At 46.6% G+C, this 27,012-nt stretch overlaps 1 long non-coding RNA gene across 2 annotated transcripts; it reads left to right on the plus strand.

Annotated features, from left to right (window-relative positions):
- Positions 1-23,011: 23,011 nt before the first annotated feature.
- LOC109762891 (uncharacterized) lies at positions 23,012-26,646 on the plus strand. 2 transcript variants are annotated; one of them, XR_012202394.1, is made up of 3 exons: positions 23,473-23,950; positions 25,766-25,852; positions 25,929-26,646. It is a non-coding gene; the product is annotated as an uncharacterized lncRNA (long non-coding RNA). The 2 variants fall into 2 exon arrangements; XR_002232793.4 differs by having other exon boundaries at positions 23,012-25,852.
- The last annotated feature ends 366 nt before the right edge of the window (positions 26,647-27,012 follow it).

The raw sequence follows: 27,012 nt of genomic DNA on the forward strand, positions 1-27,012 counted from the left end.
TCCCTTGATGCAATGGGGTACCAGTATTCAGGTGGAGATAGTGTTTTGAAGGTCACCAAACGCTCCCTTATTGTGATGAAAGGTGACTTAAGTTCGACCAATGGTCTTTATTACCTTCGAGGTTCTACCGTTTCAGGTAACGCTACTCCAGTTATTTCAAAGAATTCTGATTGTGATGCTGCTAACCTTTGGCATATGCGTCTTGGACATATGAGTGAACTTGGTTTGGCAGAGTTAAATAAGAGAGGTCTTCGTGATGGATTTGAACCTGGTAAATTGAAATTTTGTGAGCATTGTATCTTCGGCAAGCACAAGAGGGTGAAGTTCAACACTTCGACTCATACAATCGAAGGTATTCTTGATTATGCGCATTCTGATTTATGGGGACCATCCCGCAGAAAGTCACTAGGTGGTGCAAGTTACATGCTGACCATTATTGATGATTATTCGAGAAAAGTTTGGCCTTATTTCTTGAAGCATAAATATGAAGCATTCTCAGCATTTAAGGAGTGGAAGATTATGATTGAGAGACAAACTGAAAAGAAGGTAAAAATACTTCGCACTGATAATGGTATGGAATTCTGTTCTAAGCAATTTAAAAATTATTGCATGTCTGAGGGCATTGTCAGACATCACACCGTTCCTTATACTCCTCAACAAAACGGTGTTGCTGAGTGTATGAATAGGACCATTATTTCCAGAGCCCGTTGCATGTTGTCCAATGCAGGTTTGCATAGGCGTTTTTGGGCTGAGGCAGCTTCCACTGCTTGTTATCTTATTAACCGTTCACCATCTATTGCTCTTAATAAGAAAACTCCAATTGAGGTATGGTCTGTTCACCTGCTGATTATTCATAGTTGAGAGTTTTTGGTTGCACTACTTATGCTCATGTTGATAATGGAAAATTGGAACCTAGGGCTGTTAAGTGCATCTTTCTTGGTTATAAGTCTGGTGTTAAAGGTTTTAAATTGTGGAACCCTGAAACCCAGATGGTTGTTATTAGCAGAAATGTTATCTTTAATGAATCTGCTATGTTACATGATGTTTCATCTACTAATGTTCCCGTTGAGAGTGAACAACAGCCTATTGTTCAGGAGCCTACTGTTCAGGTGGAGCATGTTATTGATTCTGGTGATACATCTGGTAATGAAATTGTTGATGCACATGATGAACCCGTCGTTAATGATGATAATGTCACTCCCACTCTAAATCAGCCTATTGTTCCGCCCAGTTGGAATCTCGCACGTGACAGAGTTAGACGGGGTATTAATAAACCTGACAGGTTAATTGAAGAGTGCAATATTGTTTCTTTTGCTTTATCTGTTGCAGAAGAAATTGAAGGTAATGTTGAGACTTCTTCATATTCCGAGGCTATTATTTCTAGTGATAGTATTAAGTGGATGACTGCTATGCATGATGAGATGAAATCACTTGAAAAGAATGGCACTTGGGATTTAGTAAGATTACCTAGAGAGAAGAAACCTATTCGTTGCAAGTGGGTTTTCAAGAGGAAAGAAGGTGTTTCTCCTAATGATGAGACAAGATATAAAGCAAGGTTAGTTGCTAAAGGTTACAGTCAAATTTCAGGTATTGACTATAACGAAGTCTTTTCTCCTGTGTGAAGCATAGCTCTATTCGCACTTTACTCAGTATTGTTGCCATGCATGATTTTGAGCTTGAACAATTGGATGTTAGAACTGCATTCTTACATGGAGAATTAGAAGAGGATATTTATATAGAACAACCTGAAGGTTCTGTTATTCCTGGAAAAGAAAAGCTTGTCTGTAAGTTAAAAAATCTCTTTATGGATTGAAGCAATCCCCTAGACAGTGGTACAAGAGATTTTACATCTTTATGCTCTCTCAAGGTTTCAAAAGGTCTAATTATGATAATTGTGTTTATTTGAAAACTGTCAAAGGTTCAACTATTTATTTGCTCCTTTATGTTGATGATATGCTTATTGCTGCAAAGAGTATGTCAGAGATTAATGAACTAAAGAAGCAATTGAGTAATGAATTTGAGATGAAGGATTTGGTGCAGCAAAGAAAATACTTGGCATGGAAATATCCAGAGATAGACCGTCTGGAAAAGTATATCTAAGTCAGAAGGGATATATTGATAAAGTTCTTCGTCATTTTAATATGCATAATGCCAAGCCGGTGAGTACTCCGTTAGCTACACACTTCAAATTATCATCAGCTTTATGTCCTAAGTCAGATGCAGATATTGAGTACATGTCTAGAGTTCCCTATTCGAGTGCAGTTGGTTCACTTATGTATGCCATGGTTTGTTCTCGTCCTGATTTATCATATGCATTGGGTGTTGTCAGTAGATACATGGCTAATCCTGAAAAAGAGCATTGGAAAGTAGTTCAGTGGATTTTCAGATACCTGGGTGGTACTTCTAATGCTTATTTACAGTTTGGGAAAACTAGAGATGGACTTGTTGGTTTTGTTGATTCTGATTTTGCTGGTGATTTGGATACGAGAAGATCACTCACAGGTTATGTTTTCACCATTGGTGGTTGTGCTGTGAGTTGGAGAGCAACTTTGCAGTCTATTGTGGCTTGTTCCACTACTGATGCCGAGTATATGGCTATTTCTAAGGCATGCAAAGAAGCTATCTGGTTGAGAGGTTTGTACACTGAGCTTTGTGGAGATTCATCTTGCCCTACCATATTTTCTGACAGTCAAAGTGCCATATATCTTACAAAGAATCCAATGTATCATGAGAGGACAAAGCACATTGATGTCAGATTTCATTATATTCGAGATGTTGTTGCTGAAGGCAATTTGAAGGTATGCAAGATAAGTAATCATGCTAATCCTGCTGATATGATGACAAAGTCAGTTCCGACCAATAAGTTTGAGCTTTGCTCAGGCTTAGTTGGTATTTCTCACTAGTCCTATGGACTTTGACGCACAAGGTGTTTATGCTGATTTGGATGGAGTTATTCACTTTGTTCGACTACTGGAGAGAATTTGGATCAAGGTGGAGATTGTTAAATTGTGATGCAAATTATACCGTGTTGGACTAGACGTAGTACAACTGGTGTGGGCCTTTCCATTGACGTCGACGCGTACGAGTACAACTCGTTTACTTGTCCTACAAGGACTCTTATGTATTGCCCTCATATATACCCCATGTGGTCGCACCTCAGACGGTCTGTCGTCTCGTGCTTGTAATACTCCTCCTCATAGTGATTGTGCCTTCGTGCGTCCGTGGTTTTCTCCCGCAAGGGTTTCCACGTAAAAATCTATGTCTCTCGTGTCTCGTTTTATCTCGTTATTATCTAACAGAAGGAGTTCACGGAATTCGTCTAACTGAATACCCTGCATGTATGGCATAAGTTGATCGGATTGACCTAAAAAGAACTTCCTCATCTGGAACGGCGGCGGCTCTAACACATTGAAAGTTGCCGATTGGTGAAATTCAAATTGCCCAAGTTTAATGGAAGGTGGTGCAGTAAGAGTGTCAGGAACGCACATGTCTAGAGAGGCCTGAATCAACTGCAACCAAAGTTCAGACATTGAATTTCTGAGCACAACACAAGAAGGTGAGGCAGAAACAGAGTCTCTGCAATCAAGAAAATGCGCTAGGGTTTCGATCACTGTAGCTGGTGATCCACTGAGAGAATTAAGCCAGTACTCGGCAGCCCCATTAATCAAATCTTTAACTTTAAATGTCTGAGAAGATGAACAAGCCGCAATAGCAGAACGTTGATGACCATGCACACCATTAGAGATGACTGACGGAATATTACGAAGGTATTTTGGTGTGCCATGAAGCCTGGTGCGAGCAGAGCTCTAGAGAGGATCATCAATACCATCATACACCGGGGTTTCCACCAGCGGGCAACCACGGTACAGATGAAATGAACAAGAGAAATCTGGTACTGAGAAGCCCTTAAGAGAATGAATGAAATGTCCCACATAGTTTGATGCGACTGAGAATCTGAATCTCTTATCACTCAATAACTGCACATCAAATTTCTTAATGTTTCCGCCCAAGAAAGAACACAAAGCCATGGCAACTGAGTCGACATCTAGCCGGAAGGAAGAGTAGTTGAATGCCGCAACCAAGAAGAAAGCCAATTTCGAGGGAGGTCCATCGAAATGAACCGGAGATCTAAAACGTCGACGCACCTGTGCGGCCACCTTCTGGCCATAGGAGAAATCCCACGTGATGAGACAATCCATCCTAGCAATCTAGAGGGAATCGCCATGGATATCACCGATGAGAAGAGGGTGGAGTTGGTGGTGGTGGAGGACGAGGTGGGAGGGGGAGAGGAGAGCCATCCGTTTGCCCCTTCAGGACTAAAGGCCATTTAGTCCCGGTGCGTCATTAATATACCCTTGCATGCATGCGGAAGTGAGAAGGTTGGTTTGCATGGCGCTGAATTAATCAAGCAATGAGGAGTGAGATGGTTAGCTCTTTGGGCGTGGGAGAAAAAACACGCTTTAATTGACACGTCAAACGAGTAGTTGTATCGATCAATCCCGCGAAGGAAAACCCCTCCTTTCTAACAATATTGATTTCATATTGTGAATCTTGATATTTTTTCTATAAACTTAGTCAAAGTTGACAAAGTTTGACTTTGACCAAATCTTATATGCTGGCTAAAAAGAAATGGAAGGAGTATGCACATGTATCCTATTTGGGTCTAGGCCTTGCATTGCCATACTTCGCCACACATTTTTACCAAGCTTGCCTAAAGTTTTTCAAAATGAAAACGAGGTACACTTGTGCATGGCTGTCGCGGTTGCACCGCACCCTCACATAGTCGCTCCTGCACGCCGCAAACCCAACCAAGGGAACGCACCCTCACTAACACGTGCTACCGCATGTGATCAAACCAAACACAGCCATCCTACTAGTCACACATAATTTTCATTCATACAGTATGTTTATCCAACCGCATGTTGGGGAAGATCCGTGCGGCCCGTGCGATGGTCTGTTGGGGAAGAAGAAGAGGTGAGGAAGAAAATGGGTTAGGAGACGTAGGATATTCATCCAACCACCTGAAATGGTCGACTGACCCAAATTATGAAAGTCAGGCGACTTGCATAAATATATGTTTTTACACAGAAAAAGATCCCAAAAACAGCAACATAAAGAAAAACTATCACTGCTCACGGAATGAGACGGCCTCGTCGCCTTTGGCTGCCGGCGCGAACCAGCTATAGCTGCCGACGTGTGTCTCCACACCGTGGTTGTCCTCGGCCTCCAGCTACTCGTTCACACGGAGCGTGCGGGTGTTACGGACGCGAGCACCGCCCGGTTCACGTCCACGATGTTCAGTTCTGCCTACAGGAGGGCCTCGATGGCAGCAGCATCCGCGTGGAGTTGAGCCTGCGCCGCCCGGTTCACGTCCATGACATTCGGTTCCACCTGCAGGAGGGCCTCGATGGCAGTGGCATCTTCATGCTCCGCATCGAGTTGAGCCTCTGCCGCCTGGTTCAAGTCTAGGACATCCGGTTCCGCCTGCAGGAGGGCCTCGATGGCAGCGGCATCCGCGTGCTCCACGTCAAGTTGAGCCTCTTACGCCCGGTTCACATCCATGACATCCGGCTCCGCCTGCAGGAGGGCCTCCATGGCAGCGGGATTCGCGCACTCTGCGTCGAGCTGAGCCTCCCCCTCCCAGTCGTCCTTTAGGATCGCTAGGTTGAACCGCTGGTCCGCCTGCACCATGGGGGACCCGGACGCCGGCACAAAGTCGACGTCCATCATCTCATACGCATCGGGGGCCTTCTGCGCCGTGACCTCCATCATGAACATTGGATCGGCTTCCTCCTCCTTGGAGCTTGGCTCCAGGGCACTCAGGGATTGGCCCGCCGCAAAGCGAGCTTGGGAACGGAGGTATGTGGCGCCGACCGCCGGCGCGATTTCTGCATGGCGCTCCGGTGTCAGCATCTTGTAGTACGTGATCTTGCGGTGCACCATGGCTTTCCGGCGAACTAGGGGACGGATGATGCGGGCTAGGGGATCGAAAGGTGGGAGAATGGGCTAGAGAGGAGGTGTGGTTTTGGGGCAGTGGTGACCGGCCGACAAGTAGCTAGCGTAGGCCGAGCAGTGAAGGTTCTGGTGTGAATAGTGGTTCCGGTGATGACCGGTCAATCGGTTTTGACTGTGCGGAGTTTGCAAAGCCCGACGGCTGGAGCCTGGAGAGTTGTGGGGTGGGATGGGACCAAAGTTTCACAATTTCACGTCGCATACGTCCGGACCTCCCCACCGTTCCTGTCGACGAAGAGGCAGTGACTTCGTAAATATCAAGATGACTAGGAGGATGGACGTGCATTGCACGGAACATCAGTGTCAGGACCCCGATCCTAAGTCACACCGATCTAGCCTGTAACACATCATATCACTTTGCAGCCTCACGCACGGTATTCCCACGGGTGCCACCTTACCTGGCCCGGGACCGTTTGCGCCATTTGGCTCACGTATATGATAGTGTTGCTAGCATCTATATGACAAACAACTCGGGCCGACATGACTAGTCGTGAACCCAAAGTGGCACTAACTTACGGGACAGGCATACATGAAACAACATCGACCATGTTGGTCAGTAGCGTGTGAATCCGGGCTGTAGCAGGCTAACAGGATTCTGGATGTCATCGCGTGACATTTCCCCAAAGGGACAGACACAGGAACGAAGTGTATCACATGCCGGCCAGTCTAGGTGTTCCGGAGCAGCAGTGCTGGGCTAGCAGGACTCCGGTAAACCGGGCTGTAGCAGACTACTAAGGCTCAGTGGAAGCACCAGACTGCATTTCCCCATAAGAGAGGCTAGCAAGGATAAACAACTAGATTGTCGGATCCCACACGTACCAAGCATTTCAATCATACACACAATATGCTTGATATGTGCAAATACAACATGGCATCACAACAAGACTCTACGACTCAGAGTATTTATTCATTAGGCTCCGAGGAGCCAAGTATTACAAACATGGGTCTCATGACCCAACATACAGAGCATACAATCAACAAGCACATGCGGAAGCTTAACTTGTCTGAGTACAGACAACTATAAATGAAAAAGGCTGAGAAGCCTGATTATCTACAAGATCCTGCTGAGGGCACAAGATCGTAGGTGAGGTAACAAGCTAAACGTCGAAGTCCACATGGAACTACTAGCGAGACTGAAGTCTCTCTGCAAAAACATAAATTAAGCAAACGTGAGTACAAATGTACCCAGCTAGACTTACATCAGAACTAACTACATATGCATCATTATCAACAAAGGGATGGTGGGGTTTAACTGCAGCAAGCCAGCTTTGACTCAGTGGCTAACCTGAACTACTACTGCAAGTAACTGTTTTGAGGTGGCGCAAACGAGTCGACATATTCACCATATCAATACACCACTATGGATCCGCTCCCGTCTCCCTACGAGAACGCCATCCATAGCACTCACACTTATCTTGCGCATTTTAGAGTATCCACTTTCACTTGTCAATGAACTGTATAGGCAACCCAGAGGTCCTTTACCGCGGACGCGACTATTCGAATAGATCATTTATAACCCTGCAGGGGTGTACTTCTTCACACATGTTTCCACCACTTAGCGTCTGCACATGACATGTGCTCGGCAGACTTCAAGCGAAAGCCGACGTGGGTGTCGACCATGACCTGACTAACCACACAAGTCTCTAGTCCAGGTTTATCGCCTATTCGGGTTCCATGCGGAAGGAAATCCAGCCGGGGTGTCCTCAACGGCCCCAAACGATGTCTGTAGGGTTCTCGAGACACCAAACGGGCGCCCGGTACACCGTGCCACGTACCTACCGCATCACAGCCCACCCCGCGGGTCAGTGCTGCGCACGGCCCCCAGTAAGCTACAAACACCAGAAACTACTTGCAACTCCTGGGCAGAGGACAAGGGGGGTTAATAAGTCGAGCGGGGTCATATTTCAGGGCCCAACGTGTGGTAGTAGCTGTTCATGGATCACAAACACAGATCTCAGTTCCTCTGGACGGCTTTAATGAGACAACCGACCATGTACTCCTACATGGCCTCTCGCCGCTACCTTTACCAAATCGTGTTCACACACTTAGCTCATACACAGTAGGACATGTTCACCACTTTCCAATTCATCCCCGATGAATCAGACCTGACTCAACTCTAAGCAGTAGCAGGCATGACAAACAAGCATGAATGAGTAGGCACATCAGGGCTCAAACAACTCCTACTCATGCTAGTGGGTTTCATCTATTTACTGTGGCAATGACAGGTCATGCAGAGGAAAGGGGTCAACTACCGCAGCATGTAACAGTTGAATGTTGTTGTCCTAATGCAGTAAAAGAGAGCAGGAGCGAGAGAGTGGGATTGTATCGGAATGAACAAGGGGTTTTTGCTTGCCTGGCACTTCTGAAGACGATATAGCTCTTCATCGGTGTCATTGATCGCATCGTCGAAACCATGTCTATCGAGAGGGGACAACCACCGACAAACAAGAGGGAACGCAATCAATGCAATGCAACAATATGATGCAAGATCATGACATGGCAATATGCTGTGATTTGAGCTAATGCAGCTAGCAATGATTTAAATGGAGTTGGTTTGAACGCAAGATTCAAATTCAAACTCCACATAAGGCATTTCAAATTCCATTAATTCAAATTGTCATATACAGTAGCTTTAAGTTTCTCAAACATGCATGAAAATGCCATAAACTGATTCTTTGGATTTTTCCGATAATTTTTCATATATAAATTATTTCAATCTGAGCTACGGTTGAATTTCTGTGATTTTTTTTGAAGTTTAAACCGTTTGGTGGAATTAATAAATCATTTCTGATTTATTCAAAACCCCGGAAATTAGTTATGATATCAGCCCTACGTCATCACTGCATCAGCAGGTCAACGGGGTCAAACAGGTCAAACTGACCAGTGGGGCCCACTGGTCAGTGACCCACTGACTAATCCTGGTCAAATCTAGAGTTGACGGGGTTTGACCCTGCGGTAGGGCCCGCTGTCAGTGAATGTGGGTGGTCTAGCTGGCGGGGATTAGCAGTAATCACGGTGCCACGCCGGCAGTCGCCGGAGTTAGGCCGGCGACGACCAGAACCGTGGCAGCAACTCGCCGGACTTGCGCTACGAGCGGCTGCTGGACGCGCGGAGACCACCTACGTGCTGCTGGTGCTCGCGCGCATCTAGTAGTGGCTGCGGTTGGCCGTAGGGTGGCCGAAAACAAGCTCGGCGATGAGCTATGGCGGCGGCCGGAGCTACAGGGTCGCAGCAGGCGATGCTGCCGTGCACCAAACGGCAAGTTAAGGACTGCGTTAGGCTCCTGAGGTCACGGTGAGAACAACGACGCGCTCGCATGCGAGCGGAAGCAGCTGTGTCCGTGGCGGCGACATGGCCGGAGGCGGAGAGATCTCGGCCTCGATGGGAACAACGACTATGCAGCGCAATCGAGCAAGGGGAGAGAGGGGGACGAAGGAGGAGCTCACGTCAGGTCAGACGCGCGGCTCAGTGGGCTCGAGGGAGGCGACGGGGCGACGCTGGCGATCTCCGGCGGCCGTGCAGAGAAGAAGGGCTCGATGACGAGGCTTCAGGGCGTCCGTCGATGCATGGCTCGTAGGGGACGAAGAGGAGGTCGTAGCAGAGCTCCCGGACTTGACGGTGGAGCGAGGGGTGGCCGGTGGTCACGGTGGAAGTGAGCGGCGGTGACGGCGCGCTCGGGTGCGTACGAGTGAGAGGGCCAGAGGGGGGAGAGGGAGAAGCCAGGGGGTGTGTGGCGTCGTGAGGGAGATCTAGGGCGACGAGGGAGCACGCAGGCAGGGTGGAGGTGGTCGGCGTGTGGCTGCGCGCGCCGGGCACGCGCCCCTGCCTACTGGCGCGAGGAGGAAGGCGACAGAGTGGCTGTGGTGGTGGGCTGGGCTTACTTTGCCCAGCTGGGCTGCTACAGTGGTGGGCCGGTTGGGGTGCCAGGTAAGTTCTCTCTCTTTCTCTTTATATTCCTGTTATCTATTTTTCTCCAACTTTGTGGCTTTTCTAAAAATACCTAATTACTTTCAAAAATCACCAAACTGCTCATGCTCACTGCATGGAATAGACCCAACATGGAACATTTCAGTTTAGGATTATTTGGACATTTAAAATATTTAATAGCATTTAAATGCCCAAATGCAAATAACATATGATTTAGTCCAGTGACCTTAAGATGACCTAGAAAATTGTGCACCATTTTTGTCAGAGGTTTAATACCAGGGCAAAGATGATGAACATTTTAGAAGGGCATTTCAGGTTCATTGAAAAATAATTTTAGTAAACCATAGTTGGTTTCAGGGGGGTGCTGGGGGTTCTGTCATCCCGATTTCAACTTTCTGTGAAAAGTAAACATGATGCAACACTAGATGCTAGCACTAGGCATTACCAAAACTAGGGATGTGACAACTCACCCCCACTAAACAAGATTCCTGTCCCGAGATTCAAGCGTAGGGTAAGATGAAGGGGGGACGCAAACTAACACAATCTTCACGATCCAGGTTGCGTCTCATAAGAACGTTGATTCGATCACCATCTTTGTCTTGATGTCTTGCTCTGAGAACTCCAACTAGCATGACAATGAGAGGAAAGGGAAAACTCTAGAAGGATTGATCTTCTCGAAGATCGAACAACTCAGGATCAACTCATGGAGTGAGACATTGAAACATCTCTCGAGCTGAGACACAAAACACACATCCAGAGGGATGGAGTGTAACAGATGACGAAGGTTCACTAGGTAGACAACAATTCCACACTTAAGAGGGTGGTGAACGGTTGTCAACGTAGCGAGGAGTTGAGTTTCCATGATATCATAACGAGACATCTTAAGGAAGGTGACTCGCAGAAATATTCCCTTAAGTGGCAAGAAGAATTACTCTTGATTCAGAGATCACTGAAACCCTTTATACCAGCCTAAGGCAATCACAATAATTGTTTGAAGGAGTTCGAAGAAATGGCATATTCAGATCGGAAAGGAAACTATGGTTATCGAACAACTCGGCAAAAGGAAGGCACATCCCAATTGATATCGAGGATATAACCTAGTGACTGGGTGTGCTCTCAAGAACTTGAGCATTTCCATACACATCAAGGTCGTACCAACATCCCTGCCGAGGATCCTGGCAACACATCTTACTACCATGATGAATAGTGATGGACAATGCAGATGCAAAGGAAGACAACACTTTCTCATATTTCACCTTAGCGAGGCCAAGGGAACGAAATATGGATGATCGACCGGGAGACATTTAGCACTCGGCTTCTAATGTTCTCCTTGATGTTCTAGCTACCATTGTCATGCTTAAAAGCTCAACATGGCCATCAAGTGAAGGTCGTACTTGGGAGCACAAGAATCCATAAGGAGAACTACGGAAGTAAATCCTACGAAGTCCTTATGGGGAGGTGGCCAACTTTCTCAATCAAGATACTACAATAATAGGTCTTCCGGCTGGGTGTGTTGGCCACGACATCCACTTACCGGGTTACAGAGAGACCATTAGTATAATTCTTGGGAAACGTTCCAGCCATCATATCTGCCTGAGATTCAGATCTCGTTGGTGTCAGGATATTCCAGACTCATCGAGTCTAGAAAAAAATGAAAGTCTGCAGCACAAATCAACGAGATGGCGTTGCGAGTTTCTCGGGGAATGAACTACGATTGCAAGCTCCAAAACATGAGCTGGTTCTGCTACACACATGTGAACATGTTGTCCCAGACAAGCATGACCACGTAGTAGTCTTACAACAAAACACTACCGAGTTCTGGTTGGGAACCATCAACGAGGATATTGAAGTCCTTTTATAAGCCCGGGTTAGCTCTTAAGAAGGAGCTTCTTCTCCTTGAACAAATCAGCCAGTGGCTTGGTGTGCTAGGGAATACATATGGAATGGAGGTAATTAATCTACCAAGCCACAGAATACTTCGCACGTATGCATGACTGATTTGGGATGATTCCAGGGGAACAAAACAAACCTTTCTCAAATTCACGGCGGCAACTTACACCTAATGCACGTGAACTTCGAGAAAGTCACTTCTTTCACCCAAACATATACCTCATGAGCGGAACACGAAGGCAATGCTTACAAAAGTTTCCAACACTAGCTCAATGTTCAACATGAATCATGGAGGAGACAAGATGCTACTGATGGGTTCAACAACAACTCATCAGAATTTCCATATCACTGGACTTCCATCATTATGTGAACAATGTGATGGTATTGGTCAGACCAAAAAATGTAATGGTGTATGCTCGAGGAGTCAGCCACGAGTAAGACAACATTACGAATATCGTTGGTTCTAACTTGATTTGACGATGGCCCACACTCAAATCAAGGTTTGGGCAAGGCGATAGGTTCAACAACTGATCACGAGGACCAATCGATGAAGAAATCATCTTTCTATATCAAGCACACAACACAAGATATCCCTTAACATGAACTAAGTCAGACAAGCTTTTATCTTCCAACTCTCCAAGTTGTTGTTTGGCTTAACCAACTAGCTCAGGGGTATCCGACACAGATTCTTGGAGAAAGAGTGGTTTATTAGAAAACCAACTTGACCACGAACGCAAGATAGCTGTCTGGTGATGACCTGGTGATACTTCCGAGAAGATACTCGGAAAATCACGAACCACCAATATATTACTAAGCTCGAGAACAATCTTGCTTTTCAGGGCAAGACGATATGATCAAAAGAGCGAGGGATCGACATAATCCTAACTCATTGACCGAAGAGTGCACCAGAAATAAGAACTAGGTGGCACGATCAACCTTAGGGTGATGATTCAACAACCAACACGCTAAGAATGAGATTATTGTCCATTAACCACCAAGCAACGAGGTTGCTAGGAGTATTGATTTCAAACATCACAGTTCACTTGTCGGCATTTCGGCTACAACAACACGGGACCGAGGAATGAATAATGATGGCGAGAAGTATCACTGTGTCAAAATTCATAAGAGATGGTGCAATTCTCATGAAATTCTTGACATAAAGATAGTAACACTCCAGGGTAGAACAGATTGAAAGTTGGATTGGCATTTTGATCCACAGAATACAACTAGTTTGACCCAATCCTCAAAGTGGACAAGGTACTGGAGTTTGCTTCTCCTAGTCATTCCGAGATAGAATGGCTTGACAAGCCACAAGAGTAATAGGCATCAATGAACGAATGCACACATACTCTTGACTATCAATTGACAGACGAGGGCCAGAAAATAACTAAAGAGGGACAACTCAAAGGAACATATAACTTTCCGAGTTGTGGATGCATAGATCAGTATGTCGAGCAAAGTTCAACATAATTCTTCCGAATAACCCATGCAGAAAAGGAAGGACTGGCAAAGTCATAATATAGTATGGAGAACTCATCAAGAGCACTGTGGTTGTGATCTTTTGTTTCAAAAGAACTTCTGCCATAAGAAGTTCATGGTATTTGGAAGAAGGAAATACCACGGACCTCGAGGACTATCGCAAAGGTTACTAATATCCTAAAGGAACTAGCAAATACTATCAACATGAGGTGAGTGGAGTGAATCTCGGGTTCAAAACCCAGGAATAGAATACCTACTAACTAAATGGCATCACAGAATGCTTTCGAGAATGATGGCCAGAATCATCACACTAGGAATATAAAGCATTGCTAGATTACGATGTGGTTCTCTAGGATGTCTAGGTTCATAATAATAGCTCCAACCTATATACTGAGGCAATGGAGTACCCCAACTCACTGATTAGGGTGGTTAATCTGACCCAAAGGAGCATCAGGAACAGGAGGAAAGGATTTGCAAATGCATCAGACTATTTAGGAACCTGGGATGACTCGGACAGCATAACGGTTGTAAATGCTCAAAAAGAGTTGAGACATCCTGCAAAATAGTGGCATGACCACTCAACATCACAATATCAAGGTTCTGAGGCCAGCTATGAACATACGGAGGTAGAAGAAACTGAACTGAGGCTTGAATCCATTAATCCTATAAGTCTATGGATTAGTAACACGTGATCCTAATAGAAAGAAGAGAAGCCTAGTTCTTAATCCCCGTAGAAAAGAAGAGGCTGACTCAGATCAGAAGGGCATAAGGTATAAGGAGTAAAAAGAGCCTTACGTTCCCTCCCACAATCAATTCCCTTATATAACTAAAGCATTTCTAGACACAACTTCGACCAGTTTGGGTTGGTAATCCTACAGGCAGTGAGGCTCTGATACCAACGCTGTCAGGACCCCGATCCTAAGTCACACCGATCTAGCATGTAACACATCATATCACTTTGCGGCCTCACGCACGGTATTCCCACGGGTGCCACCTTACCTAGCGCGGGACCGTTTGCACCTTTTGGCTCACGTATATGATAGTGTTGCTAGCATCTATATGACATAGAACCCGGGCCGGCATGACTAGTCGTGAACCAAAAGTGGCACTAACTTACGGGGACAGGCATACATGAAACAACATCGAGCATGTCGGTCAGCAGCATGTGAATCCGGGCTGTAGCAACTGGACCAACAGGACTCCGGGAACCCGGGCTGTAGCAGGCTAACAGGACTCCGGATGTCATCGCGTGACATTTCCCCGAAGGGACAGACAAATGAACGAAGTGTATCACTTGCCGGCCATTCTAGGTGTTCCGGAGCAGTAGTGCTGGGCTAGCAGGACTCCGGTAAACCGGGCTGTAGCGGACTACCAAGGCTCAGTCGAAGCACCAGACTACATTTCCCCATAAGAGAGCCTACCAAGGATAAACAACTAGATTTTCGGATCCCACACATACCAAGCATTTCAATCATACACACAATATGCTCGATATGTGCAAATACAACATGGCTTCACAACAAGACTCTACGACTCAGAGTATTTATTCATTAGGCTCCGAGGAGCCAAGTATTACAAACATGGGTCTCATGACCCAACATACAGAGGATACAAACAACAAGCACATGCGGAAGCTTAACTTGTCTGAGTATAGACAACTATAAATGAAAAAGGCTGAGAAGCCTGACTATCTACAAGTTCCTGCTGAGGGCACAAGATCGTAGCTGAGGTAACAAGCTAAACGGCGAAGTCCACACAGAACTACTAGCGAGACTGAAGTCTCTCTGCAAAAACATAAATTAAGCAAACGTGAGTACAAATGTACCCAGCAAGACTTACATCAGAACTAACTACATATGCATCATTATCAACAAAGGGATGGTGGGGTTTAACTGCAGAAAGCCAGCTTTGACTTAGTGGCTAACCTGAATTACTACTGCAAGTAACTCTTTTGTGGTGACGCACACGGGTCCACATATTCACCATATCAATACACAACTATGGATCCGCTCCCGTCTCCCTATGAGAATGCCATCCATAGCACTCACGCTTATCTTGCGCATTTTAGAGTATCCACTTCCACTTGTCTACAAACTGGGTAGGCAACCCAGAGGTCCTTTACCGCGGACGCGGCTATTCGAATAGATCATTTATAACCCTGCAGGGGTGTACTTCTTCACACAGGTTTCTACCACTTAGCGTCTGCACACGACATGTGCTCGGCAGACTTCAAGCGAAAGCCGACGTGGGTGTAGACCACGACCTGACTAACCACACAAGTCTCTAGGCCAGGTTTATCGCCTATTCGGGTTCCATCCACAATGAAATCCGGCGGGGGTGTCCTCAACGGCCCCAAACGATGTGTGCAGGGTTCCCGAGACACCAAACGGGCGCCCAGTACACCGTGCCATGTACCTACCGCATCACAGCCCACCCCGCGGGTCAGCGCTGCGCACGGCCTCCAGTAAGCTAGAAACACCAGAAACTACTTGCAACTGCTGGACAGAGGACAAGGGGGGTTAATAAGTCAAGCGGGGTCATATTTCAGGGCCCAACATGTGGTAGTAGCTGTTCATGGATCACAAACACAGATCTCAGTTCCTCTGGACGGCTTCAATGAGACAACCGACCATGTACTCCTACATGGCCTCTCACCGCTACCTTTACCAAATCATGTTCACACACTTAGCTCATACACATTAGGACATGTTCACCACTTTCCAGTTCATCCCCGATGAATCAGACCTGACTCAACTCTAAGCAGTAGCAGGCATGACAAACAAGCATGAATGAGTAGGCACATCAGGGCTCAAACAACTCCTACTCATGCTACTGGGTTTCATCTATTTACTGTGGCAATGACAGGTCATGCAGAGGAAAGGGGTTCAACTACCACAGCATGTAACAGTTGAATGTTGTTGTCCTAATGCAGTAAAAGAGAGCAGGAGCGAGAGAGTGGGATTGTATCGGAATGAACAAGGGGGTTTTGCTTTCCTGGCACTTCTGAAGACGATATCGCTCTTCATCGGTGTAATTGATCACATCGTCGAAACCACGTCTATCGAGAGGGGACAACCACCGGCAAACAAGAGGGAACGCAATCAATGCAATGCAACAATATGATGCATGATCATGACATGGCAATATGCTATGATTTGAGTAGCTTTAAGTTGTCATATACAGTAGCTTTAAGTTGCTCAAACATGCATGAAAATGCAATAAACTGATTCTTTGGATTTTTCTGATAATTTTTCATATATAAATTATTTCAATTTGAGCTACGGTTGAATTTCTGTGATTTTTTTGAAGTTTAAACCTTTTTCTGGAATTAATAAATCATTTCTGATTTATTCAAAACCCCAGAAATTAGTTATGACATCAGCCCTACGTCATCACTTCATCAGCAGGTCAACGGGGTCAAACAGGTCAAACTGACCAGTGGGCCCCACTGGTCAGTGACCCACTGGCTAATCCTGGTCAAATCTAGAGTTGACGGGGTTTGACCCTGCGGTAGGGCCCGCTGTCAGTGAATGTGGGTGGTCTAGCTGGCGGGGATTAGCACTAATCACGGTGCCACGTCAGCAGTCGCCGGAGTTAGGCCGGCGACGACCAGAACCGTGGCGGCAACTCGCCGGACTTGCGCTATGAGCGGCTGCTGGACGCATGGAGACCACCTACGTGCTGCTGGTGCTCGCGCGCATCTAGTGGTGGCTGCGGTTGGCCGTAGGGTGGCCGGAAACGAGCCCGGCGACGAGCTATGGCGGCGGCTGGAGCTACGGGGTCACAACAGGCGACGCTGTCGTGCACCAAATGGCGAGTTAAGGACTGCGTTAGGCTCCTAAGGTCACGGTGAGAACGACGACACGCTCGGATGCGAGCGCAAGCAGCTGTGTCCGCGGCGGCGACATGGCGGGAGGCGGAGAGATCTCGGCCTCGATGGGAACGACGACTACGCGGCGCAATCTTGCAAGGGGAGAGAGGGGGACGAAGGAGGAGCTCACGTCGGGTCAGACGAGCGGCTCAGTGGGCTCGAGGGAGGCTTGGAGGCGACGATGGCGATCTCCGGTGGCCGTGCAGATAAGAAGAGCTCGATGACGAGGCTTCAGGGCGTCCGGCAATGCGTGGCTCGTAGGGGACGAAGAGGAGGTCGTAGCGGAGCTCCCGGACTCGACGGTGGTGCGAGGGGTGGCCGGTGGTCATGGTGGCAGCGAGCGGCGGTGACGGCGCGCTCGGGTGCATACGAGTGAGAGGGCCAGAGGAGGGGAGAGAGAGGGAGAAGCCAGGGGGGTGTGTGGCGTCGTGAGGGAGATCCAGGGCGACGAGGGAGCACGCAGGCAGGGTGAAGGTGGACGGCGTGTGGTTGCGCGCGCCGGGCACGCGCCCCTGCCTACTGGCGCGAGGAGGAAGGCGATAGAGGGGTTGCGGTGGTGGGCTGGGCTGACATTGCCCAGCTGGGCTGTTACAGTGGTGGGCCGGTTGGGGTGCCAGGTAAGTTCCCTCTCTTTCTCTTTATACTCCTGTTTTCTATTTTTCTGCAACTTTGTGGCTTTTCTAAAAATACCTAATTACTTTCAAAAATCACCAAACTGCTCATGCTCACTGCATGGGATATACCCAACAGGGAACATTTCAGTTTAGGATTATTTGAACATTTAAAATATTTAATAGCATTTAAATGCCCAAATGCAAATAACATATGTTTTAATCCAGTGACCTTAAGATGACCTAGAAAATTGTGCACCATTTTTGTCAGAGGTTTAATACCAGGGCAAAGATGATGAACATTTTAGAAGGGCATTTCAGGTTCATTAAAAAATAATTTAAGTAAACCCTAGTTGGTTTCAGGGGGTGCTGGGGGTTCTGTCATCCCCATTTCAACTTTCTGTGAAAAGTAAACATGATGCAACATTAGATGCTAGCACTAGGCATTACCAGAACTAGGGATGTGACAATCATGATGCATTTTTTTATGATATCTCGAGAATTTCATCAAAAAATGGTATCTCGAGAATTTCATCAAAAAATGATATCTCGAGAAAGATGAGAGATAAGGTGAGGAGGAGTGGGGCGCTGTAACGCCCACGATGCGGCTATATCTCCCACGTGTCGGGGCACGACTTAGAGGCATAACCGCATAGTGGTTTTGTCGCAAGAAGGGTCATCTTCACACAATCCCATGTAATGAACAAGAATGGGATAAAGAGTTGGCTTACAATCGCCACTTCACACAATACATAAATATCATTCATACATCATCCAAAATACAATCATGTAGACCGAGTACGGTCAAAATCCAGATGAAAATAAGACAACCCCAAATGCTAGATCCCCGATCGTCCCAACTGGGCACCACTACTGATCATCAGGAAAAGACACATAGTAACGACCACGTTCCTCGTCGAACTCCCACTTGAGATCGACGCCATCATCTGCACTGGCATCGTCGGCACCTGCAACTGGTGTTGGAAGTATCTGTGAGTCACGGGGACTCAGCAATCTCACACCCGCGAGATCAAGACTATTTAAGCTTATAGGACAAAGAGGTGCAAAGAGGTGGAGCTGCAGCGGCAAAAGCATATATGGTGGCTAACTTGCGCAAATGAGAGCGAGAAGAGAAGCAATGGAACGAGCGTCATCTAGTGATGACCAAGAAGAGGTCCTGAACACCTACTTACGTCAAACATAACACAGACCGTGTTCACTTCCCGGATACTGCCGAGAAGAGACCATCACGGCTACACACGCACTTGGTGTATTTTAATTGGGTCAAGTGACAAGTTGTCTAAAACCGGACATTAACAAATTCCCATCTGCCTCATAACCGCGGGCACGGCTTTCGAAAGATATTACCCTGCAGGGGTGTCCCAACTTAGCCCATCATAAGCTCTCACGGTCAACGAAGGATAAACCTTCTCCCGGAAAGACCCGATCAGTCTCGGAATCCCGGTTTACAAGACATCTCGACAATGGTAAAACAAGACCAGCAAAGCCACCCGAATGTGCCGACAAATCCCGATAGGAGCTGCACATATCTCGTTCTCAGGGCACACCGGATGAGACATCCTACGAGTAAAACCAGACCTCGAGTTTCCAGGAGGTGGCCCCGCAGTCTGCTCAGTTTGGACCAACACTCGAAGGAGCACTGGCCCGGGGGGGTTAAAATAAGATGACCCTCGGGCTCGCGAAAACCCGGGGGAAAAGGCTTAGGTAGCAACTGGTAAAACCAAGGTTGGGCCATGCTGGAGGAGTTTTATTCAAGGCGAACTGTCAAGGGGGTCCCATAAATCACCCGACCGTGTAAGGAACGCAAACTCAAGGAACATAATCCCGGTATAACAGTAACTAGGGCGGCAAGAGTGGAACAAAACACCAGGCATAAGGCCGAGCCTTCCACCCTTTACCAAAATATATAGATGCATTAATTAAATAAGAGATATTGTGATATCCCAACATATCCATGTTCCGACCTGGAACAAACTTCAACTTCACCTGCAACTAGCAACGCTATAAGAGGGGCTGAGCAAAAGCGATAACATAGCCAAACAACGGTTTGCTAGGAAAGGATGGTTAGGGGCTAACATGGCTGAAATAGGAGACATGATATAGCAAGAGATAGGTAGCGAGCATGGCAATAGAGCGAAACAACTAGCATAGCAAAGATAGAAGTGATTTCGAGGGGTGGTCATCTTGCCTGCAAGATTCTCAGAGTTGTCGAAAGCTTGATCCTCGTAAGCGTACTCGACAGGTTCCTCGTTCACGAACTCGTCTCCCGGCTCTACCCAAAACAAGAACACAAACAAACGGAACCACAATCAACAACGAGATATGCGCAAGCAACATGATGCAAAACATGTGTGATATGCAAGATATGATATGCGATGCATATGCGTGCTCCGGAAGGGAAATGATGAACATGGCAGTAACTTGGCAAACCAAGCATGCCACTGGAAAGATGAGATGATTTCGGTCGAAATCGATATAAAGATCACCGGAATCGGATGCACGGTTTGCAAATGACAAGCAAAACAAGAATGACACGAATCTGCGATAAACAGCAAGATAGCACTTAAAATACAACAAGTAACAATACTACAGCATCCCAACGTAGCAACAAAGCACATGGAAGTAATCTACAGGAGATGCTTGACAAAAGATGAACACTGAGCTACTGCTAGTTCACAACATATCCAGATCAAACAAGCATGGCAAAAGTGCAAAAGATTACAGGTTCACAGACTTGGTGAAAACTGGACATGGCAGAAATCAGCATCAGGTAGCAATGTTCAGAGCACGAAATCAATATGCTACAGAAACTTAACATAGCAAAACAAGGCATGGTAGTGTTCTACTAAATGCACATGACAAAAGACCCTTACTGACCATAAACCAAAAAGGACCAGAAGATATGATGGCAAGTATGTAAACATAGCAAGTTTCGTTGTCAGGTTTCAGACTTAGCAGAAAACAGAGCATGGCAGAAATATTAATATGTAGGCCTCTTTGTGAGCTTGATGCACTCACTACAAAGCAATGCATGACAAACCAAGCATACCTACAGCAAGATGGCATGTTTAAGAAGCTATCCACGGCAAGAACAATTACATGGCATGTATGGATCAACTACAATAAGCTTGGCAAAAATGCATGTCATGTTAAGAATCTGCCAGAAATATTTTATAGCAAAAGTAGAGCAAGATTGAGTCATGCTATGGTACTCTAAAATTGCAAACAATTGCAGGAATGGATCAATTACAACTATAGCTACAAAACATCCTTACTGAACATCTCCAAAATATGCATGGATCTCCCTCTAGCATCAAGTTTACATGGCAACAAAATTACAGCAGACAAAGACTTAGAGAAATCACCAAGTCCCTGAAATCAGAAATATTACGGGGCCTACTTTGCATGCTTGTGCTAGTCACCACAAAGATCACAAAAATACATGGGCTATACCACTGGAAAGATGGCATGGCATACTTCAAAACACATGTAGAGCTCATGCTCAAAAAATGCACAGAATAAATGATACAAAAATGACAAATCTCCAAGTTCTGATAAGAACCAGAGATTAACAGCAACTAGCCCTCTTCCAACGAAGATTTGGGTATCAAGATGACCTCTAATGAAAATGGTGCAATTGAACAAAATGAAGAGCATCACGAGACGAACATTTTGACATATTATACGCACGAATCGGAGCTACATGCACAAAGTTATCGCATCGGGAACAGGAGCATATGCTGAGAAAAATCTGGGACTTGGAAAATATTAGGGCGAGAGAAAGTCAACGGGGCAGTACCCTCGATCGGATCTGGGCCGGCTCCCGAGCTCGAGCCCGAGCCCGACGGCGGCAGGGCAGGGACCGGCGGTGGCGGTCGCCGGCGGTGGAGGAGGGCCCGGAGGGCGGCGGCGGCGGGCGGCGCCGGTGGCCGGAGGGGAGGCCGGCGGCGGGCGGCGGCGGGCGGCTGGGCCGGCCGGCGGGGGCGGCGGCGGCCGACGGGAGGCGCGGGCGCGGAGGCGGGGCCCGAGGCGGCGGCGGCGGGAGGAGGCGGGCCGGAGGCGGGGCCCGAGGCGGCGGCGGCGGGAGGAGGCGGGCCGGAGGGCCGGCGCGCGGGCCCGGCGGGCCGGCGGGAGGAGAGAGAGAGAGATGGTGACGTGTCGAAGGCGGATTCGCCGGGACGCGGCGGCGGACGTGTCCGGCGCGGACGGACGCGTCCGGCGCGGCGCGGAGGGAGAGGGTTAGGGTTTCGTCTGAGATTTCGTTTTTCGGGATGCCCACTCATTTATAGGTAGAGGGAGCTAGGAGACTCCAAATGAGGTGCGGTTTTCGCCCACACGATCGTGATCGAACGACCTAGAGCATGGAAGAGAGTTTGGTGGGCTTTGGGCTGGTTTTGGAGGGGGTTTTTGCTGGATACTCAAATGGACATTGCGGAGGCCCGGTTAACCGTTGGAGTACCAAACGACCTCCGAATGGAACGAAACTTGACCGGTAGTCTCCGGGTGGTATATTAATACCACTTGACAAGCCTCGGTCCATTCCGAGAAAGTTTGACACACGCACACGAAAGAAAGCTAGAGGGGTGCACCGGAGGAGATAGGAGCGCCGGATTGGAAAACGGACAACGGGAAAAATGCTCGGATGCATGAGACGAACACGTATGCGAATGCAATGCACATGATGATATGATATGAAAATGCAAGACAAGACAAAATACAAAACGAAAGACAAAACCCGACAACGGAGGAAAACACAAAACACATAGCCGGAAATGGCAAGAGTCGGAGTTACAAATATGGCAAGTTACATGCGGGGTGTTACAGGCGCGGTGCTGATTGGTGGCCAGACTTAGCGGAGGCATGGGGATGGACGACGTCGGCAGCAGCCATCATGCCATATTGTTATAGAGGCTTCTTTTTTTAATTACTCAACAATGAAGTTGTGGGAGGTAAGAATGAACGATAGAGGTGCGGGTATCATTTTGCAAAATTGCCATAGTTTTTTTCCATATGTCAGATATAGATCGGACGATCTATATTGCAAGATGGCAGGCACACCATCATCACCGAGAGTAGGATAGAGGTATGGCGGCTCAGTCTCTCGAAGGTGCTCATAGGAGTAGTGTGCGCGTGTGTGCATTCATAGGGGTGAGTGTATGCGCGCACGTATGAGCGCTTGCGTCTGTACTGTGTTAAAAAAAGGAGTACTCAAAGCATGCAAGTTCGTAACGGACGGTGTACATCACTCTTGTCGCGTTTGCGTTGCACCCGGCATGCTAGACCCTCCATGTCGCTCAACGAATGGAACGTGCTTCGTCTTGCATTTTCGCTCCCTTGTGGGACCGCAGTCACTACACCACGGCAAAACTTTAGGGGCAATCAACTGCCGAGAAAGGTTAAGAAATCGGGTCACTTACACTGCCGGGAAAGATTTATCTGCCAGGAAAATAACTGTAGGGCGTGACATCTGCCGGCAATAATTAACCTCTAAGGGCAGCCTATCTGCCGGCATTTTTTGCGTCAGACCATCTGCCCTGGAAAGTAAACAAGGGCTGATTCATTGCCGGTATGCACGTTGGCGGGCCTGAAAATTTCGGCCCAGAAAGCGCGCGAGGAGCCGCGGGAGACACGAAACGATAAGAAGGCACTGGAAGCGTCACGTAACCCTAACTTATTTCCCCTTCCCGCATCCAGTCCCTCAGCCGCCGCACTCACCATCCCATCGTCGTCGAGCTACAAGCAGCACCGCCGCCTCCCAGTGTCGTCGCCTCGGATCCCCTCACCCACGCCGCCGCCCAGTGCCGTCGCCCCATCCTTTCATCCACACCGCCCCTTCCAGCATCGCCCTACAGATCCCGTAATCGCCCACGCCATCGCCTCCGCATCCCCACCCACACCGTTGTCTTCGCATCCCCCATCCACGCCGCTGCTGGAGGTCAACCGCGAGTTCGGAGGCGACCTCCATGAACCGCATAGCGATCTTGCCTCCGTCCACAGCACACAGTCGGCCTTGGCGTCAGCAGGTTCGTTCACCATGGCGGCTGCACTGGTGGGGTGAGCCTGACCTTCGGTGCCCTCTCCCCGCCGTTGAACTCTCGTTGCTTATGGTGTGCCTCTGCCATCGTGGGCAAGCCTGCAGGTCTGACGCCCACCACCTCTCCATTCTTCTGCTTTAAATTTCCTTGGCATGTGTTCGTACGCTGCTCCCTCTTATACCTATTTGTTCCTCTGTTTTGCTTCCTATGAATGCACGAATATTAACTGGATGAGGGCTCTGTTCTGCTTCCAATGAAAGTACGAATAGTAACTGAATGAGGGATAAAGTTTATTCTGAATGGTTTGCGGGAGAGGGGAGCAGCAGGGATAGTTTTGCTTCATGATAAATATGTACTACTAAATATTTGAAGAGGCTATTCTCTCTAACTGAATGGTCCAGATGAGTTTTACTGCATGATAACTATGTACTAAATATGTTCTGTTTTAGTCTCTCTTCCCCTCTTGGTAAAATCAAATTCATATGTCCTCTTTAGAATTTCTGAATTGAAAAGAGCCCTTTTAATTCTGGTGTCGTTGCCTTAGGACAAATAATAAATCTAGTTGTTTTCAGATATTTTGTTTGCAATTCTGCATATACAGGGAGCCAATAGATGTGACTGAATAGGGACTTTTGTCAGTCTGCTGTTCTTGGTTGTTCAGAAATGCATGGCTCAAGTTTGCTCTGACTAGAAGCTTTGCAATTCTGCATTTACAGGGAGCCAATAGATGTGACCGAATATGGGCTTTTGTGGGTCTGCTGTTCTTGGTTGTTCAGAAATGCATTGCTAAAGTTTGTTTTAACTATAAGCTGGTACTAGCAAATGACAATGTGGCCACATGCCATTGTGTCAATTGAGTTTGAGTCAGCTAGCATAAAGATTTTTCTCTCAAATGCAGTTCTTTAGTACTTAATGCCACGTCTTGTGCCCTGTGGTGTTTCTGAAATACTGAGATGTCTTGCTGCTTTCATTGCGTATATAAGATGGCCGGGAGCTTGTAAAACTGCATGTCATATCTGATGTTTGCAAATATGATTTTGTTGTTTGCCCCCCTCCCTGGAAGTATGATCTAATTAATTTATCTACATTTAACATGACAAGTTCAATGGGTCCTTCAAGTACGATGGATAATGCATCCTATCATTTATGACTTTTTCCCTATAACTATCTTTTACATGTATTTAATTTTCCTCTTTGCTCATCTAAATTTTATATTTAGGTATAGAGATATCTAATCTTGGTTTATTATGGGCGACATGAAACTGTATTCTGTGCATTCTCACTGCCCAGTGTGGTACACCCCAGGCCCCAGCCATCCCTGAATTACATGCATCGTCCCTTGGGAGGTTCAGTCTGTAACATTTCGAGAATTATGAGCATTTTCCTATGGGCTGAACTATTTGGGTGTTGCTTCTACAGAGTGTTTGTGCAAGTATAGTTTGTAAACTCTGTTTACTATTGTACCCTCATTTTTATTAAAGAAATGATCAGTTTTAGCTTGCTGTACATAAATATGCTTAAATGCTCTAGCTCACATTCAATTGTTGTTGTACTATTTGTCCATACTATAATTAGATAGAAGAAACGGCCTACCATGCTTCCATTTGATTCTTGTGTGCAAGCCCATATTATGAAATGACATAAGCATGTTAGATTCAAGGAAGTTGCTGGTACGTTATACTATATGTCCTTCCCGAAGTACTAAAAAATAGAAAATGACACATTTTCCTCTATTTCATCATTCTATCTAACAAATCATTTTTATTTTTATTGTACTGTGATTATTTATGAGGTTATGATATATTTCATCGAATGACCACCATGGTAGGCATTTTGTATCTTTGTTTAGTATCGGACCATCATTGCTTGATTAACTGGCAGACAATCATGAAATTTACCTATCATTTTTGTAACCGCAGATCACCTTACTTTAATCAGGCAACAGAGGAAGGAAGTTGCAAAGAAGCATGAAGAGAATAAAGATCTCTGCATTTTTCCTGACTGAGGTAATCTCATGATCTTATCATATTTGCTTTTCTTATATGATGCCAGCCCCTTGTGTTGATAAGTATTTTGCTGCAGGTATGAAGGAAATTTATTTTTTGGTGGAAAAATCTTTCTTCGATGTCAGATCACTATAAAGGATGAGTTGCTCCACAGTGTCATCAACGAGTACAACCACGCCGTGCTCACTATGATGATGCGCAATACAAGCTCTTGCCCTGTAAGTATCCTGGAGAAAGATTTGCATCCAGTTCTCCGGTTCAAGTTCAAGCTCTTGCCCTGCAAGTATTTTCGAGAAGATCTGCTACAGTTCTCCGATCGGTGCTACTCCATTGTCAATGGCGCTTCTCCAGCAACAACACGCAGATCATCTACACTAGCAACAAACCACCTGGGACACGCAAAGGAAAACTAGATTCTGTCTTTTCCACTTCATCACAAACCAAGCAGAAAGTAAATCTATCTACTGACCAGTGTAGCCGTAGTACCTAGGTCTTAAGTTATGTAAGACAATCATCCTAAATAAAACAATACTCCATAGTAAGTCTCTCTTTCTCTTCCCTTGTGTGCTATAAAAAATTGAAAAGACAAAGCACACAAATGTTTGCACAAATTTTCGGAAGGCAACTCACAAATATATCAGCAGAGCGCGGCGTGCCGCGGTGCACAACCTGCTAGTGTATACCTATGTATGTTGTGATGTGGTACTGGACTTCTGAACCTACAAATGTATATCGATGTATGTATGAAGACATGATGTATTGTTGAGATATATTATGATGCAACTTTAGCTCTACATGTGTGATGTTACATGTATACATACTTGAACTGGATTTTCTTGAACTGGATTTTTTTGTGTTGGCGGTGTACTTAATTAAGGGCACATCGACTGCCGGGAATACTTCTATCTGCCCTGTAATGTCAGTCTGCCGGCAAAAATCTATGTGCCGGGAATAGTACTAACTGCCGGCAAAGCTTCAGGCATGTAGGTCAGGGGAACTGCCGGGGTTTCTTGTAACTGACGGGAATGGTCTTTTCCGACAGGACTTTCAAGGGCAGTTTGTAAATGCCGGCAAAATGCATTCCCGACAGTTTATTTGCCTTCATTGGCTAGTTTTCCCGGCAGATAAGGTGACCCCTAAGTTTTGTCATGGTGTAGTGA

This window comes from Aegilops tauschii, chromosome 2 (genome assembly GCF_002575655.3).
Source record: "Aegilops tauschii subsp. strangulata cultivar AL8/78 chromosome 2, Aet v6.0, whole genome shotgun sequence".
In the NCBI taxonomy this organism is placed as follows: Eukaryota; Viridiplantae; Streptophyta; class Magnoliopsida; order Poales; family Poaceae; genus Aegilops; species Aegilops tauschii.